Raw genomic sequence first — 15,857 nt, 5'->3', positions numbered from 1 at the left:
AAACAGATCTACACCCAGACATATAATAATCAAGAATCCAGAAATCCACTAAAGAACAGGATACTAAAAGCAGCCAGGGAAAAGAAGCAGCTAACCTACAATGGAAAAATTATCAAAATAACAACAGACTTATCAACACAAACTCTCAAATCAAGAAGGGAATGGGGGGAAATATTCCAAGTCCTGAAAGAAAATAATTTGCAACCAAGACTCATATACCCAGGAAAACTCTCTCTCAAAATTAATGGAGAAATAAGATGTTTCCAAGACAAGGAGGAACTGTGGGAGTTCATAGCCACCAACCCAACCCTACAGAGAGTGCTGAAGGACATTTCAGAGAGAGAGGAAGGGATACCAGGATTCCAGCAACAGTGGCAGAGAGGCCTCAATGAACAGGGCAGACAGTGGAATGAGGGAGTAAGGTGGACAAATTATAGCAGTAAAGTGGAGTAGCAGACATGAGGCAGAGATCGTAAACTATAATCTTTAGTATAGATAGCTTTGACACACTATAAAAAAAGGCAGAGGTCATTGTTAATAGTGTATCAGGATTTAAAAGACACAGTAGTCTTATTGCCCTGTTTAGTTTGAATTTAATTTGTTCCGGTCTGTCCACTCATATCAGATTTGAGGGCACAGACATCTGACCCAAAAATAGCAGGTTATACCATGGTAACTATCCTTAATTTCCTATTAACTTAAGCTGAAACCCTGTATTACTTACATTGTCTTACTATGACTGATCTTATTTGAATCCAATTCATTAGACCACAGTTTTGCCTTGGCTGATTTTATTTGAATTTGGTATGCTTGATAGTATCAACCCTAAAAGTAGAGGCAGCTACTCTGAAGATGACAAGATGTAAAAAATATCCATACTGGTTTTGATTATTAACAGTTCTCAAGTCCTACAATGTTTTTTGAAAGGGTTTTGGCCCAGGCCAGACACTATAGCTGGAAAAGCCTCAGCCAGAACCAAGGAGGTCCTATTTTCCCCACCCCTAGGAATTTACCTATGGCACCAAAAGAATACCAATGGGCTACTTGTGCATCCCTAATGCCCCTCAGGCACCACCCCTAACCTAAGCTACATGTATGCCCCTACTCCATGTGTTCCATGGAGAGATCGCCGACCCCAGGGGGAGATGCCGTGCCCCAGGGGATCGGGGGTGTCTCCCTGCATTCTCAAAATAAAGATCATTTATATTTTATACTTCTTATCTTTTCAGCCACCGCTGGTCCCCCACAGTTCTATCATATGGTTCCCTGACCAGGAACGGCAGACGAGAGACTCCTGGGGCTTTCCAGTTTGAGTCCCCTGCCATTCAGGACCAGGACCGGACTGCATCCTGCATTAATTCCTCACTTCTACACTTGGAAGCTATAAACTTGTCACTGCCGGTTTGCAAACAACACCAACCCAATTTACCACAGATGAGCAACCCCCGGAGATTGCCACTGGGTCAGGCCCAGGCAGGTTTTCTCCCCCTTTCCATGGGTTCCTGTGACGCACTCACGTCCTTAGATAGCCCAAGGCAGGGTCTTTCTGGGCCAATCTGTGTCCACAGTAGGAGACTCTCATGTCCTTTGGGTTCAGATAGCCCAAGGCAGAGTCTTCCTGAGCCAGCCTATGTCCACACTGAAAGACTCTCACATCCTTCAGAGGTTTTTAAGTTCTCATGGCAGAGTTGTCACTAAACCCATGAGAAATCCACTCATATATTGGTGATGGCCAATTATTATTATTATTTTTTTTAATCGGGACTGGGGATTGAACTCAGGACCATGTGCTTGCCAGGCAGGCATTTATGCCACTGAGCTAAATCCCCAACCCCTGACAGCCAATTATTATGAGTTCTGGAACCATTTAATAACTGATCGGTCTAGAATAAAAAGTGATGACTTGCAACTTAGCAGATCATGACCCATTGCCTCATCTGGTGGCATAAAATCTGATTTTTATCTTGGGACTTCTTGTCCCCCCCAAAAAAACCATACCTATCTATGGCTTATCACACTGAAGACAAGTTCACCAAACTCTATCTTTGGGGCTGGGGATTTAGCTCAGCAGCATAAGCACCTGCCTTGTAAAGCAGTCGGTCTGAGTTCCATCCCCGGTACCAATAAAAAGGAAAAAGACAAAAAAAAAAACCCCTCTCTATCTTTAAGCCTTTGTTTTGGGAATGTGTGTCCTTTCCCGCTCCTCCAGGACCCCTTCCCCTCCCCACACGTAGAGATAACAGTGTCTTCCCTTGCAGCCTTTCAGAGCTTTCTCAGCGTCTCCTTTCCTCCCTGCCACCGTGCGTGCCTTGCTGCGCCCCAACTCCACGCGGTTATCTCATGCGGCAGACCCGCATCGGGTTTGGCTCTAACTCCGTGCCCTAATCCGCGTGTCCTGCGAGCGGTTCCTCCACATGGCGGCTCAGCCCCGACGTTGGTCAGCATGCTTCCGGGAGCAGCCCCAGCTTCACGCGGTGTTTCAACTCCACTCCCAGCTCCGCCCCCCCATGTGCTGCTGCCACTGCCGCCGCCGCCACCGTGCACCGGGGGTGCTGTGTACCGGGGCAGTCCCAGCCCACTCGTGCCCTAAGTCTGGCACTCGCCCCGCCTTCACTCTGCCTGCACCGCCCCTGTGCTGGGTGTGCTCTGTGCACGCCAGACCAGTCCCCGCCCCCAAGCTCAAGCTTCTGTCTGCCAGTGCAGTTAGGCGCAGCAGACAACTCATTATATCGCTGATCTGATGCTGTTTGTGTTTGCAGATATAAAGTTCAGATTGTTTCCGCTGCCTTTTTTTTGTGTTCCAGCCATGACAAATGCCCCCACCCTGGGCGCACCCCGCCCAGCCTCAGAGTTCTGTCCTACCTTACACGCTGCACATCTCTCAAACACAAGCACTGCTTTAAACCACAAACACAGATAAACAGCAACTCAGCAGCCAGGCTCAAAGATGCTAATTTTTACATTCTCAAACAATTTAATCAAGGTTAAATAAGCCAGCAATAGACAAGACTTTGGCTGATGAACGGGACAGTGACCACCTGGTAATTTTACTAGCCTTGTTTATCAATCAAAGCCTTCAGTAACCTCCTGCTTAACAACTAAGGTTAGGGATGATTATGGATTCCTTTTGCTGGGAACCACTAGCTCTTTTCAAGACAAGGGTTATCTGATACATGCAAAATGACAAAACTGGCACTGCAGCAGAAGCCAAACTTAAACCTTTTCCAGCCTATCTGCCTGTCCTGGCTCAGCCCTCCACCGAGCCATAATTAACTATATTCAACTGATATTAAATAACACTGTAGCTGATTTCTCTCCTAAATAAAAAAAGTTAATTAAACAGGCCATCCTCCAAAAATCAGATGGCATTAGACATTTTAATAACATAAAGAGATATATATATGACATAAATAACATGTCAGTTCCTAAAATTCTCTGGACCTTGTCCTCCTTATAGGAAGTCATTACTAAAGTTGTAAATACCCTGTTGATTATATTTGACTCCTGCATACTTACTTAATTCTACAGATACCTTCTACTGTAGTCCAGATCCCAAACAAAAAGGCAAAACTTGACCTTCAAACCTCATAGAGACCTTAATATGGCTTTTTGTGTTTTCAACAGCAAAGATAACACTAACACTTGTGACACTTGGAGTTGTGAGACAGGTAAACCAACACAAGGTGGAGCTGCCTGCCCCGCCATGGACCATGCCTCAAATGCAGCAGAAGACATTGGGCAAGAGAGTGCCCCATCCTGGCGTTCCTTGAGACCTTACCTCAAGGCTACTGGACTGTCCTAGCCACAGAGAGTGGGTAAGCCATGCTAACTTCCAGCCCTCACAGGGAAATGCCAACACTGCCAGATTCATCACTGACAGATCTGCTTAAACTTGCTGCCAAAGACTGACGGGGCTCAGGGCCAACAGCAGCCCCCTTTATGGGTGTCCATCTCAGGGTCCCAAGTCCCACTAAAAGTCTTAGGTAAGACATTCTCTATATTTGTGGACATAGAAGCCATATACATGGAGTTCTTCCTGAGTTTTCAGGCTACTATATTAAGTCCTCAATCTCTAGGAGACATTGAGGGTCAACCTATGCCATTTATAAACAGGGCCTATTTCGTGTAGGTCCCAGTCCTAAATCTTAAAATGCTTTTCATTCCCTTGTGTTTATACAGACTGACTTAGACACACTGAGGCCTCAACAGCTTATACCTATTATCACTAGTAAACCTCTCCTCAGTGATATAGACCACCCCCTTCCTTTCTTACCAATTTCTCAGGCAACCCTGGTCAAGACTGGCAGATAAATTTTGTCTTCTCACTGTGTTTATACTTTTTTCAGGATACATAAAAGCCTTTCACACAACCAGGGAGACTGCTAATATACTTGCTAAAGTTCTGTTTCAGCAAATCATTCCAAGGACTACAACCAGGTTACAGTGACACATACCTGATATTCTTGGCAACCTCAACAGTGATCAAAGTTGCTAGACTGCCATCCTGGTTTCACATCACTCAGGCCCTAGATCTAACCATCCTTTTGCCTACTCATCTCTGCCTTACCAACGCCCCAAAGCCACGACTCTCAGGCTGTCATATTTTGTTATCTAATTTGGTTTTTACTTTCTTATTCTTTTTACAGCAGGACTCTTAACAGTATTTCCTAAAAACTCCCACATCATGCATACCAGAGATAGGCCTTACCCTCTTAACTTTTACCCTTTCAGATGGGGGAGTAATCACCTCTCATAACTTCACTCCTCCTAACCCCACATTTAATTTTCAGAATTCTAACTTACCGTGGAAACGTTCCTACCTCAATGTTGTCCTGATATAATGACATGTCTAAATCAAAGGCACCTTTCCTTCTACCTCACCTGGGTCCTTAAATACGACAGTGCCATGCCTCCTCATAACATCTTGTCTCTTTGTTTTTCTAGCCTAACATATGTGCATTCACCAGTGAAGTTGTCCTGGCTAAAACACCTGGCACCAGCACCTGGGCATCAACCGTCATCCCGTTGACTCCCCTAGACCCCAGTACAGTGCCCTCTTCCAGAAGGAAGCAGTTAAAGAGAGAAATCTTTGCCCCTTCTCATAATAATAATCATAAGACGGGATATGAAAGGGTTTTGGTCCAGGCTGGACACTGTAGCTGGAAAAGCCTCAGCCAGAACCAAGGAGGTGCTATCTCCCCCACCCCTAGGAATTTACCTATGGTGCCAAAAGAATACCAATGGGCTACTTGTGCATCCCTAATGCCCCTCAGTCACCACCCCTAACCTAAGCTACATGTATGCGCCCACTCCACGTGTTCCACGGGGAGATGCTGTACCCCACGGGATCGGGGGTATCTCTCCCCGCATTCTCAAAATAAAGGTCATTTATATTTCATACTTCTTATCTTTTCAGCAGCCGCCAGTCCCCTACAGTTCTATCATTTTCAAAGTTGTGTTTTTATAAAAATAGCTATGCAATACTATGCTTAACTATATTAAGCCTGATGATGTAGACAAGTCTATTGAAAATAGCAAGTTAAAGCATAATACGATAGATCACCTAATATTGTGGTCTTATGTATCTTTTTCATTGCATGTTTTTCTAGGAATTTGTTTTGCTGTCTTGTTATAATTCATTTTTCCGTATAATACAGAGAGGATAGATATATATGTAGAAATTCACACATGAGAAGATTTTTTAAAACTATTTACGGGAACAGATTATATAATGCAAGATGTAATGAGCAGATACTCTGAAGAAGAAGAGACACTAAGAAACCCAATGCTAATTCTGTATCATTATGATATAAAATCTAGCAATACTATTATACACTGATCAGAGTGATATTACTCTTAAGTTCAATTACAGCATATGTAAAGATAAGGACAGCTACTATTAAGAGAATGAGAGACACTATGGTAGTTATTATTGTCTTCCCCAAAAAGCCTTCATTATCATTTGATTAGTTCTATAATATGTAGTATGTATTTAATGTGCATGAAGATTGGGACAACTATTTGGAAGAAACTAGAGACAATTAGATAAACAGTGCAAATCTCCAGTGGATTTGCTTTGAAATCTGTATTTCTTTAAATTGTTTGTTTATGAACTATTTTGTTCTGTTTTGATATATTTAATCTTACCCTCTTTAAGATAAAAAACAAGTGTGTAGGACTGATAACCATATTACTAAGTTTTTGTTGGATCATTGAGCAGAACTGTTGGCAGTGTCACTATTTGAATGTTACTTTACATACTTTAATTTTGTAACCTGAACAACTATTTCTAAGATGACAATATGTAACTTATCAACCGGAGATTTTTTACCATTTATTTTTCTGTAATTCTGTATTATTTCTACCCTTATTTATCTCCATGTATTTTTTGTTTCTTTCTCTTTAAATAAATAAAAAAAGGGAAAAAATGTTTCCTGTAAGTTTTGAAGAACGTAACTGCTGTGTAACGTAAGTTGCCAGCCTTCTCCCATTCCCTTTCTCTCTGTCTCTTTCTGTCTGTGTCTCTTTCTGTCTTTCATACTGGGGCTTGCGTGTGGGGCCTTTGTCCTGCACTACATCCCCAGCCTTTTTTGCTTTTGGGTTTAAAACAAGGTCTCACTAAGTAGTTTAATTGTCCAGCCTGGGCTTGAACATTTGCTTCCCCTCCTCCTCCTGCCTCAGCCTCCCAAAGTGCCCATCCTTCTCAGTGCTTTTATAATTTCTTTTCTTTTGGTACCAGGGATTGAACTCACAACCTTACACTTGCCAGGCAGGTGCTTATACCACCGAGCTAAATCCCCAATCCCTGCTTGGTGTTTTTCAAAGCCTGAAGATGCAATCAAATGCTTCCAGTGCCACAGGACCAAGTCTCCAGTGCCAAGACCACAGCTCTTTCAGCTTTAGAAACCCTCTTCCAGCCAACAGACGTTCTTTATTCTGAAGAGGACTTTGTTGAACCCTGAGTAGGAAATAAAATCTAAGTTATGTAAAAACAGTTTTTTTAAAAGTGCTGTAGTTACTTTCTTTGGGTCCTCTGGTATTTATTCAAAGTGCATTTTTAACAAACTGTTCTGACAGAAACTGGCAGGTACAGGTAGTTGGAGCCCAAAACAAATAACATGTTTAAAAAAAAATAAAAACACTTAGGTGCCATGCTTAAAGGGCTGCACAGGCTGAGCTCCCATTTGGCCCCTGAGCATCACCCAGCCAAACTTTCTCTATCATGGTTCCTCCTCCTCCAGGGTCAGACAGATGTGCAGAGCTGGGCTCTTCCTGTCTCTTCCCCTAACAGTCAAGCAGGGTGTCCTGCTGGCAGGGCCAACCATAGCGTAGGACATTCAAGGACAGGAGGCCTGGCTGCTTGGTGAGTCTTCAGAGCGGTACAGTGGATTCTGTCCAGCAAGAGGTTAGTAAGGTAGACCAGAAGGGGAAAAGGCAATAAAATATTTTGTTCCTGTATTTTCTTTAAAAACCTTGCAAAAAACAAAAACAAAACAAAATAAAACAAGTCCAGATGCTCTCAGAGAACTCGTCATCTGCCTGCAGATAACCCAGGTACCTAACAATGCCCATCCATGGGACCCAGCTCCATCCCTGCTGCATAGCTGGCTTAGCCTGTGAAGCCCCAGTCTGGGGTCTGCTGGGCCTTACTGCCCGTGTGAAGCCACTGCACACACCTCTCATTCGCCAGTGCTCTGGGCCTGGCCTGCTGTGAGTCTTGTGTAACTCTGGCATTTCCAGCCTTTATCTCCCGGAGCCCATGTTGTTCCAGATACCGCAGCTGCGACCTTAAAAACAGAAGCTAGGCTGGGGTGGAGGGATCCACTACCTGGAGGTGAGACCTTGGCAGCCTAAGCTGGCTGAGCCCAGGGAGGCAGAGCACACTGCACCCCTAGATGCTGGGCACTAGGCCCCATGGGGTTGGTGGAGCTGTCACATCTGCAGCCAAGACCAGAGGATGCAGGACCACCTCTCTTCCTACCTCCTCCAAGTCAGCCAAGGCCTTAGATCGGCATCTTCTGCTGCCCAGCACTGCTCATAAACTAAGGCCATAGGTGCTACAGGCCCTCCTGCTAGTGCGGGCTCCACTTCTCTGCAAGGGCCAAGGCCTGTCATCTTAGATCTTTCTGAACGTTCACAGATAGCTTCTCTCCCAACCTTATGAGTAAGCCACTTCAGTTACAGTGCTACATTCTTGGCTGCCTGTGTCTCCCCAAGTGCAGGGCCTGTTAGGGGGGAGTACCCCACCCCTTTTTTAAGGTTTTTACATGGTTGTAAGGGTTTGCTTCAGTTTTACTTTAGGTTTAGTTGGGTTTTACTAGGATTTAAGAGTAATATAATAAGTCAAAAATGCTCCCTTCCTCAAAGACATTCACATCAGACTCCAGAATTTATGAATTTTTATCCTGGGGAAGAAAAGGTTTTTGGAGATGTGATGAACATAAGCAACTGGATGGGGGCAGTGGGTCAGCAGTACCCACGTGGGCCCTTTACACAATCACATGTGTCCTTGCAAGGTGGGCACTGGAGGACAAACCACAGACACACATTTGAAGACAAGTTAGGAAGGATGTGACCACGAGCCAGAAATGCCTGGACAGGCGTGAAATGGTGAAGAGGTAAGGAACAGATTGTACCTTAGAGGCCCAGAGGGAGTGTGAGGCAGCCGACACTTTGATTCTGGAGAAGTGGCTTCCTGATACACCTGAATTCACTTGGGGAGCAAGACAGGACTTCTTTTTAGGTGACATAAATGGAAATGCCATTACAAATGACATCCTGATTTCCCTCCAAATTCTTGAGACAGTCTTCATGGCTAAGATTTTCTCTTCCTCAACTTCCACAAGGTTCTGAAGACTGCCGTAAATTTTCTTTTTATGTTGCCAAATTGAACAACAGCATGCATATTCCTCACCTGGAGAACCAGCTTTCTCAAGGGTACAGTAATTTTAAATAATTACACACTACTAGTCATTTTCTCATTGGTGGGACAAAATACTTGACTCCCACAACACACTGGAGAGTTTAGATTATGATTTCAGAGGGTTCAGTCTATGATTGGCTGGGTGGCATGGCAGAAGGACCAGGCAGAGGGAAGCTGCTCACCATCTAGCAGCTGGAGGCAGAGGAGGAGAAAGGAAGGGTTGGGGACAGCAACACGGTCTTCCAGGTGACACTCCCAGTATGCACTGCTTCTGACTAGGACCACCTCCTGCCCACACATTCAGCTGTGAACTCGTCAGTTCGTGGGTATGGCGCGTTTGTGATCATGAGCCAGTCACTGTCCAGAAGCCCCACCTCTGAACACATGAGACATTTGCGGGACACTTAGATCTAAACTGTAACAGGTACCTGAAGCCGTAGGATATGACAGTGGTGGTGAACCTATGGCACGTGTACCATAGTGACCATGCAGCAGAGTATTCTCGGTTGGTGTAAGTCAGGTTGTCTCAGCACAGCCATGTTGACTTTTCTAAACTAAAACCTCAGGATTCAGGTTTAATTGCAGTGTTGGCACTTTGCAATAAATAAGAGTGCACCTTGGGCACTTAGTCTCTAAAAGGTTCGCCATCACTGGTTTATGATGACCTACTAGGGCATGCTACAGAAAATTCCTAGACAAAACATTGTATTCATAGCACCACGACTGTACCTATTGTACAACAGCATACCTACTATAAAGTTACTCTTCAAAAAACTATTAGAAAAAGTTCATGTTTTAAAAAGTTAGAGATTTAGTTCCTACAGATCTGGATGCTGGGAAGAGCAAGCCCATGTCTGGGACAGTCTTCTTGCTGCATCACCCATGGTAGAGACAGAAAGAGAGCGTGTTCACATATGCAAGAGGACGAGGGCCCAACCTACCCTTTTCCAGGAGCCCGTCCTTGCAGTAAGAACCCCACACTAGCAGTCCCAGCATTCCTGTGCTCACCAGGGAAGAGTCCTCGTGATGTCATCACCTCCTACGGTTTCCATTTCTCGGTACTGTTTCATCAGGATTGTTTCCAACGTATGGATTCTGGGGGACACATTCAAAGCATAGAATAAGATAATTTTGATCTGAATAGCATAGGTTACAGTTGTAGTCAACAGATCTTACAGATATGGGATTATCCAGTAAGGTCATGTGGCTTTTTTCTCTCAACATTATATTCATGAGATTCTTCCATATTGAAAGATGGTCCTAGTTTGTTCTTCTTCAGTAGTGTTTAGTATTTCAGTGTTGCATGTACTGTTTCTGCAGCTAGATTTTTCCATGTTTCAATATATCTCAGAGAGGTCTCTGTGTTCATGATAAGGATAAGGAGTTTCCTTGTCTCCTCCTTATGTTAGTATTAGCATTCTACTGTGTAGATGCAATGCCAGTTATTTTTCACTTGTCCTGTACGATAGACATTTCATAACAATCTGTATTTAAAACTCATCCTTCCTTGTAAAATAAAACAAGAGCTAATTTCATAGTGCTCTCAATATTATAAAAATATTTTCAAAGAACATCACTTAGCGATATCTTACTTTTAAAAATATTTACTTGGAACAAACATACTTAATTTGCAGAGGAATTAGATCCAGTGAACCCCAAAGTCCCCCAAATGAATAAATGACTCCCATGTCCCAGAAGACAAGAGGAAGGAGGGTTGCTGTGGAGCCTGAGAAACAAGTTCGTTCTTCTGGTCCCACAGCTGAGGCCAAGCCCAGGCCATTTGCCTTACTTGTCAGCCACAGTGGTTTTCAAGTCCCTGGCTGTGTAACCAGGATCAGAGAAACTTGTTACACTATCTCCACCTCATGAGGAAGACCTGAAACCTTCTGTATTTGGGTCATAAACATTTCAGCAAGAACAGAAAGTCTGGGGCTGGGGATTTAGCTCAGCGGCATAAGCACCTGCCTTGCAAGCAGGCAGTCGTGAGTTCGATCCCTGGTACCAATAAAAAGGAAAAAGACAAAAAAAAAAAAAAAAAAAAACAAAACCAAAAAACAGAAAGTCTCAGTGTCTCAGGAGACATCAATAAGATATCGTACTCCTTTGAAGCCACCGTAGGAAGCTGTTGAGTAATTTAATAACAAACCTATACTTCAGACACAAACAATTATTGTGGAATAAAAATGTTCACCTATGAGTTTTGGTGTCAGTTGCTTTCAAATTACTTTCTCTTCAAATTCATTAAAAGTGACAGGTCAGATTTTTTCCCCCTGAACAGCAGGATTGAAATTAACCAACAGCTTCTCATGTACCGTCTTTTACATGCGCAGATGAGTCATTAATTCAAAGACACTTTGATTGTCTCTCCAGTTCACAGACAAAAGGTAGTTTTACTACAGTTCTGAAATAGTAAATCTCATGTTTATTGTGCTTGCTGACTCTTCTGGAGTGGTAAAATAAAATTCTCTGGTTTGAATTTTTGTTGCTAAACTCATTTCTAATAGGGACGGTGTTTTTTCAGTACTGGAAATTGACCCAGTGCCTTGCGCATACTAAGCAAGTACTCTACCATTAAGTTACATCCTCAGTCCTTTGTATTTTTAAATTTGATTTTTGAGTAAGGTCTTGCCATGTCGTTCAGGCTGGTCTTGAGCTCACTTCATAAGCCAGGCTCATGGCAGTCTTGTCTCAGCCTCTCAAGTGTTGGGAATACAGGCGTGCTACTGCTTTATTTTTGAGAGGGGTAATATCAAGCTGCCTAGGCTGGTCTGGAATTTGTGATTAGCCTCCTAAGTAGCTGTGGTTGTAGGCACGCCTCACTGTGCATAGTGAAAATTGTTTTTGCTGTGAATTTCTCATGAACACCGGTAGTTTCTTATATAACTTTACTGAACTCCTGAAGGTTTCAGTGGCACTGATCAATTTTTGTATTAATTTGTCACTTTATATGATTATGGTTTCCTACAGCAGACAGGTAGCATAATTCTCAGGTTTTTATAAGTGACATATTTTATAAAAACCCAAAATCTCAGACATAAGGAAAGCAGAATTCATCTCCCTGGCATGCAAGGAAGAATTTTTCTAGGTTATGATTTATGAACAAGGCAGCTTCAATATTCCAAGATTTACTTGGAGTCCAAACTCTGGCTCCCTTATTCTACATATGTAACGTGCAATCAGAGAGGGAAAAGTTAAGGAAGGAAGGTATACTTCCCTGGGTCAGACCCCACATCCTCACAGGAAGTGAACTACAGCCCTCCCACGACTGAGTCACCTCCCTCAGCCCTGCCTATGAGGCTGTGGTCTTTGGGGTGACTCTGACCCAAGCCATAGCAGCCATCAGAGGTAATTTGCTACAGCTCCCCAGAGAGCCACCAGGAGGAGAGGGTAGATCCACTTAAAGGGCCATGTGAACAGACTGCAGGCTGAGTGGAAGTGGACAGGGAACATCTCTGATTCTCCAGTGTGGTTACAAGGTCATTACCTACTTTAACTACAAGAAAGCTAAACCTTGAGATTGGAGAAACATTTGCTCCCTGGTTCTATGTGGACTCCCACATCAGAGAATTTAGATACCCACGTTCGTTTGGCTGGCTGCATTGCATGAATAGCATATAATTTATTCTGTCCATCCCAGTTGATGAACAGCCAGGTCACCACCAGGGTTTTACTGTTACAGACAGCATAGTGGGGGAGATTTAGGAGAGGCTTCTGAACTCTTAGGTGATTGGGATAAATTGTAGCCATTGAATGACTATCAAAATGAAGATGTATTTAGAGTGTTGGCACACAATAACAAAGTATCTAAAGGAAAACTTGTGACAGTTTTTTGAATTGGGTACTGAACTCAGGACCTTGGCCTTGCCAAGCAGGTGCTTGTGCTGCTGAGCTATATCCCTGGCCCAAATTTGTGACGATGTATACAACTAATAAGAATGTGTTTTCCTATGTCCTTGCCAACAACGTCCATCAACAACTTCTGTGTGAGTATGTGGGTAAGGAGTGATGCACTTGAGTTTTCCCCCTAGATTTATTAAGGTATAGGCATTGAGGTGTATTTAAAGTTCTGTACATTTACAGAGTATAATACGATGATTTCATAGAAATATGCATTGTGAATTATTCAGCACAATCAAGCTAATTAATATATCCATCAAGCAACTACAGGGCTGAGTTGAGGCCTCAATTTTTCCTTTTGGATAGTTCCTTGGACTTTGTCTGGTTACATTAAGAAGGCCTTTTTTTCTGTTATCCTTTAGTAGTTTTAAGGCTTCAGGTGTTATGTTAAAGTCTTTAATCCATTTCAAACTGAATTTTATTTATTTATTTATTTTGATACCAGAAATTGAACTCAGGACCTTGTGTTTGCCAGGCAGGCACTGCACTGCTGACCTATGTCCCAGCCTTAATTGAATCTTAATATAGTATATGAATCCAGTTTTGTTTTTCTACAAATATCCAGTTTTTCCAATTACTTTTATTGAAGAGACTCTCTTTTTTCCACTGTATATACTTGGTACCTTTTTGATCCGTTCAACATAGATGTGTAGATCTGCTTTCTTTCTTTCTTTCTTTGTTTCTTTCTTCCTTTCTTTCTTTCTTAGAGTGACAGAAATCAAACTCAGGACCTTGCACTTGCCAGGCAGGCACTGTGCTGCTGAGCTATTCCACAGCCCCCATATTTCTGTGCTTTCTATTATGTAAAGTACATAGGAAAGTTCCCTAATGCATCAAGTTAAATCATCTGAAATCAAGAATTTTAATAGTGAAAAATAGTAAAAAATGAGTAATAGTATAAGATCACTTCAAATGGCAAGTAAATATAAGTTTTCTTATTTTTGCAAATCTGAGAGGATAAAAATAATAGATATTTTTAACTCAATACAGCTACTATCCAATTAAAACAGTTCATCTGTCACCCCCTTCCCCATAAGCAACCGGCTGATCTAGAGCAACACAGGCTGAGATGATAGCTACTAAAGTTAAAAACACACACACACACACACAACTTAATGCTTATATTGTCTGACTGACTTTTCAGGCCTAAAGCTGGGAGTCTGAGCATCTATCTAAAGGATAACCGTGTGCAGTATAGCAACTATGGGAAATCCCCTTCTGAAGGTGTTAGCCATTGTTAATCCCCATTATCTTGTAAAGTCCTGTATTGTTTTCATTGTTTTATTTGATTTGGTTTTATTCTGTTTTGTTTGATTTTATTATGTCTGATGGCATGCGTAGGTATTTTAAAGATAAAATATATTGTGGTAGCCACTGTTGATTTCCTTTTATCTTGTTTTGAAGCCCTGTATTGCTTTCAATGTTTTGTTTTGATTGGTTTTATTTGGTTCCATTTTGTTTTACTTTATTATATCTAATGGTATGGGCAGCTATTCTGAAGATAACAAGAAGCATTATGAAAGCCACTGTTGATTTCCTGTTGTCTTGGAGTCCTGTATTGCTTTCACTGTTTATTTATTTATTTATTGGATTTGCTTTATTCTGCTTTGCTTTGTTTGGTTTTATTCCTTTAAAATAAAAATAAATACATCCAACAGGCTAGTATTGAACTGTAATTGGGCTTTGTTTCTTGAGATAGGGTCTCCCTGTGTTCCTTAGACTGGCTGTGAACTCACTGTGTAATCCAGACTGGCCTCAAACTTGTAGCAATCTTTCTGTCTCAGCCTACAAAGTGCTGGGATTATACATGTGTACCACTGTGCCTGACCAGGCTAAGCACCTTAATCAGTGGCTCGGAAGGGGGATTTCAGAATAAATGAAACATTGAAAGGGTAGAAATTATTCAGTAGGTGGTGTCCCAGGTCACTGGGAAACAAGTATTTGTTGATAAACAGTGCTGGGAAAATGAATCTTTAGTGAAGAAATAATGCAAACTTACAGCTTGTTTGGAGGTTGTAGCAGGGGAACACAGCTGTTCATGTATCCTTGACAGAGGAAGCAGCCCTTCGCCATCTGGGGTGTGCATAGACAGCTTTGGAGGGATGACTGTACATGCAGTGCTGTGAATGCCTCACCATTCAGATCAGCTGAATCAATCCTGGTGATCAGTGGGGTAACAGGTGTCACAGCCAGAGTGCTTTCACATCCAGTGCAGACCTAAAACCCATGAATTACTAGAAGAAAGCATTGGAAAAATTACTCCAAATATCAGTGTGGAAAAGGTCATAAGCCCTTCATTCATAAAAGAGAATATCAAATGATTAAAAATCTCGCATAGAAAAAAATACCTCTAACAATGTAAGAGGACAAAACAAAATCCAAACAAAATCCAGAAATGTAAAAAGAATTAATGAAGGGTATGAACAGGCAGTTGACAGAAAAAGCATTCAAAAATTGGAAGGGACATGACTTCATTCATCATTAAAGATGTAGAAATCAAATTATTATTTTTACCTGTCTTATCAGCTTAGTGTTATAATGCTTGATTCTTTTTACTACATGTATATTTCTCATTCAGTAAAATAAAATTTATGCAGGCAAATTTCCAAGATAAAAATAATCAGATGACAGTTGACTTTTAAAACCAGATGCCTGGTCTCCTACCAAGATAAGTACCCTAGTTTACTTGAAGTAACATGTGCGGGAAGTGGGATGCTGAGAGGGGGCAACAGGGGATTAAGAAGAAACAAGAGACATAAGAGGAACCCTGGGAGTGAGGGGGACCTGAACTCTGGCAGAGAGGCTGTGACAACATCCCAGCCCCAGCATCCTTATTTATATAGATTTTTTAAGAAGGGGGAAAGTGTGCAGTGGGATCCAAGTGTGCAAGGTCTCAGTATTTTGCTGAGAATACTGAAAGCCAAAACACTGTCAGAGCTATCTGTGCTATAGTTAACAAGGCAGAACCCCAAGGCTGGACACCTGTTGATGTGCACCTGAGCTAGAGGTCAACTTGCTCACGCAGACTGCCTCTGGC

General features: G+C 42.3%; 1 long non-coding RNA gene across 3 annotated transcripts in view; it reads right to left on the bottom strand.

The window, feature by feature from the left end:
* Nucleotides 1-15,857, bottom strand: part of LOC111757304 (uncharacterized) — a 69,278-nt gene that overhangs the window by 24,214 nt on the left and 29,207 nt on the right. For all 3 annotated transcript variants that reach the window (XR_010044626.1, XR_010044628.1, XR_010044627.1), the window contains 2 exons: nt 14,820-15,054; nt 9,932-10,018 (listed from right to left, as the gene is read on the bottom strand). This is a non-coding gene — a long non-coding RNA (uncharacterized LOC111757304). The remainder of the gene's footprint in view (nt 1-9,931; nt 10,019-14,819; nt 15,055-15,857) is intronic.

Source organism: Cavia porcellus, unplaced genomic scaffold, assembly GCF_034190915.1.
Source record: "Cavia porcellus strain 051 isolate PalLab524CR breed Dunkin Hartley unplaced genomic scaffold, mCavPor4.1 scaffold_30, whole genome shotgun sequence".
NCBI lineage: Eukaryota > Metazoa > Chordata > Mammalia > Rodentia > Caviidae > Cavia > Cavia porcellus.
This window is presented reverse-complemented; position numbering and strand designations above follow the sequence as displayed.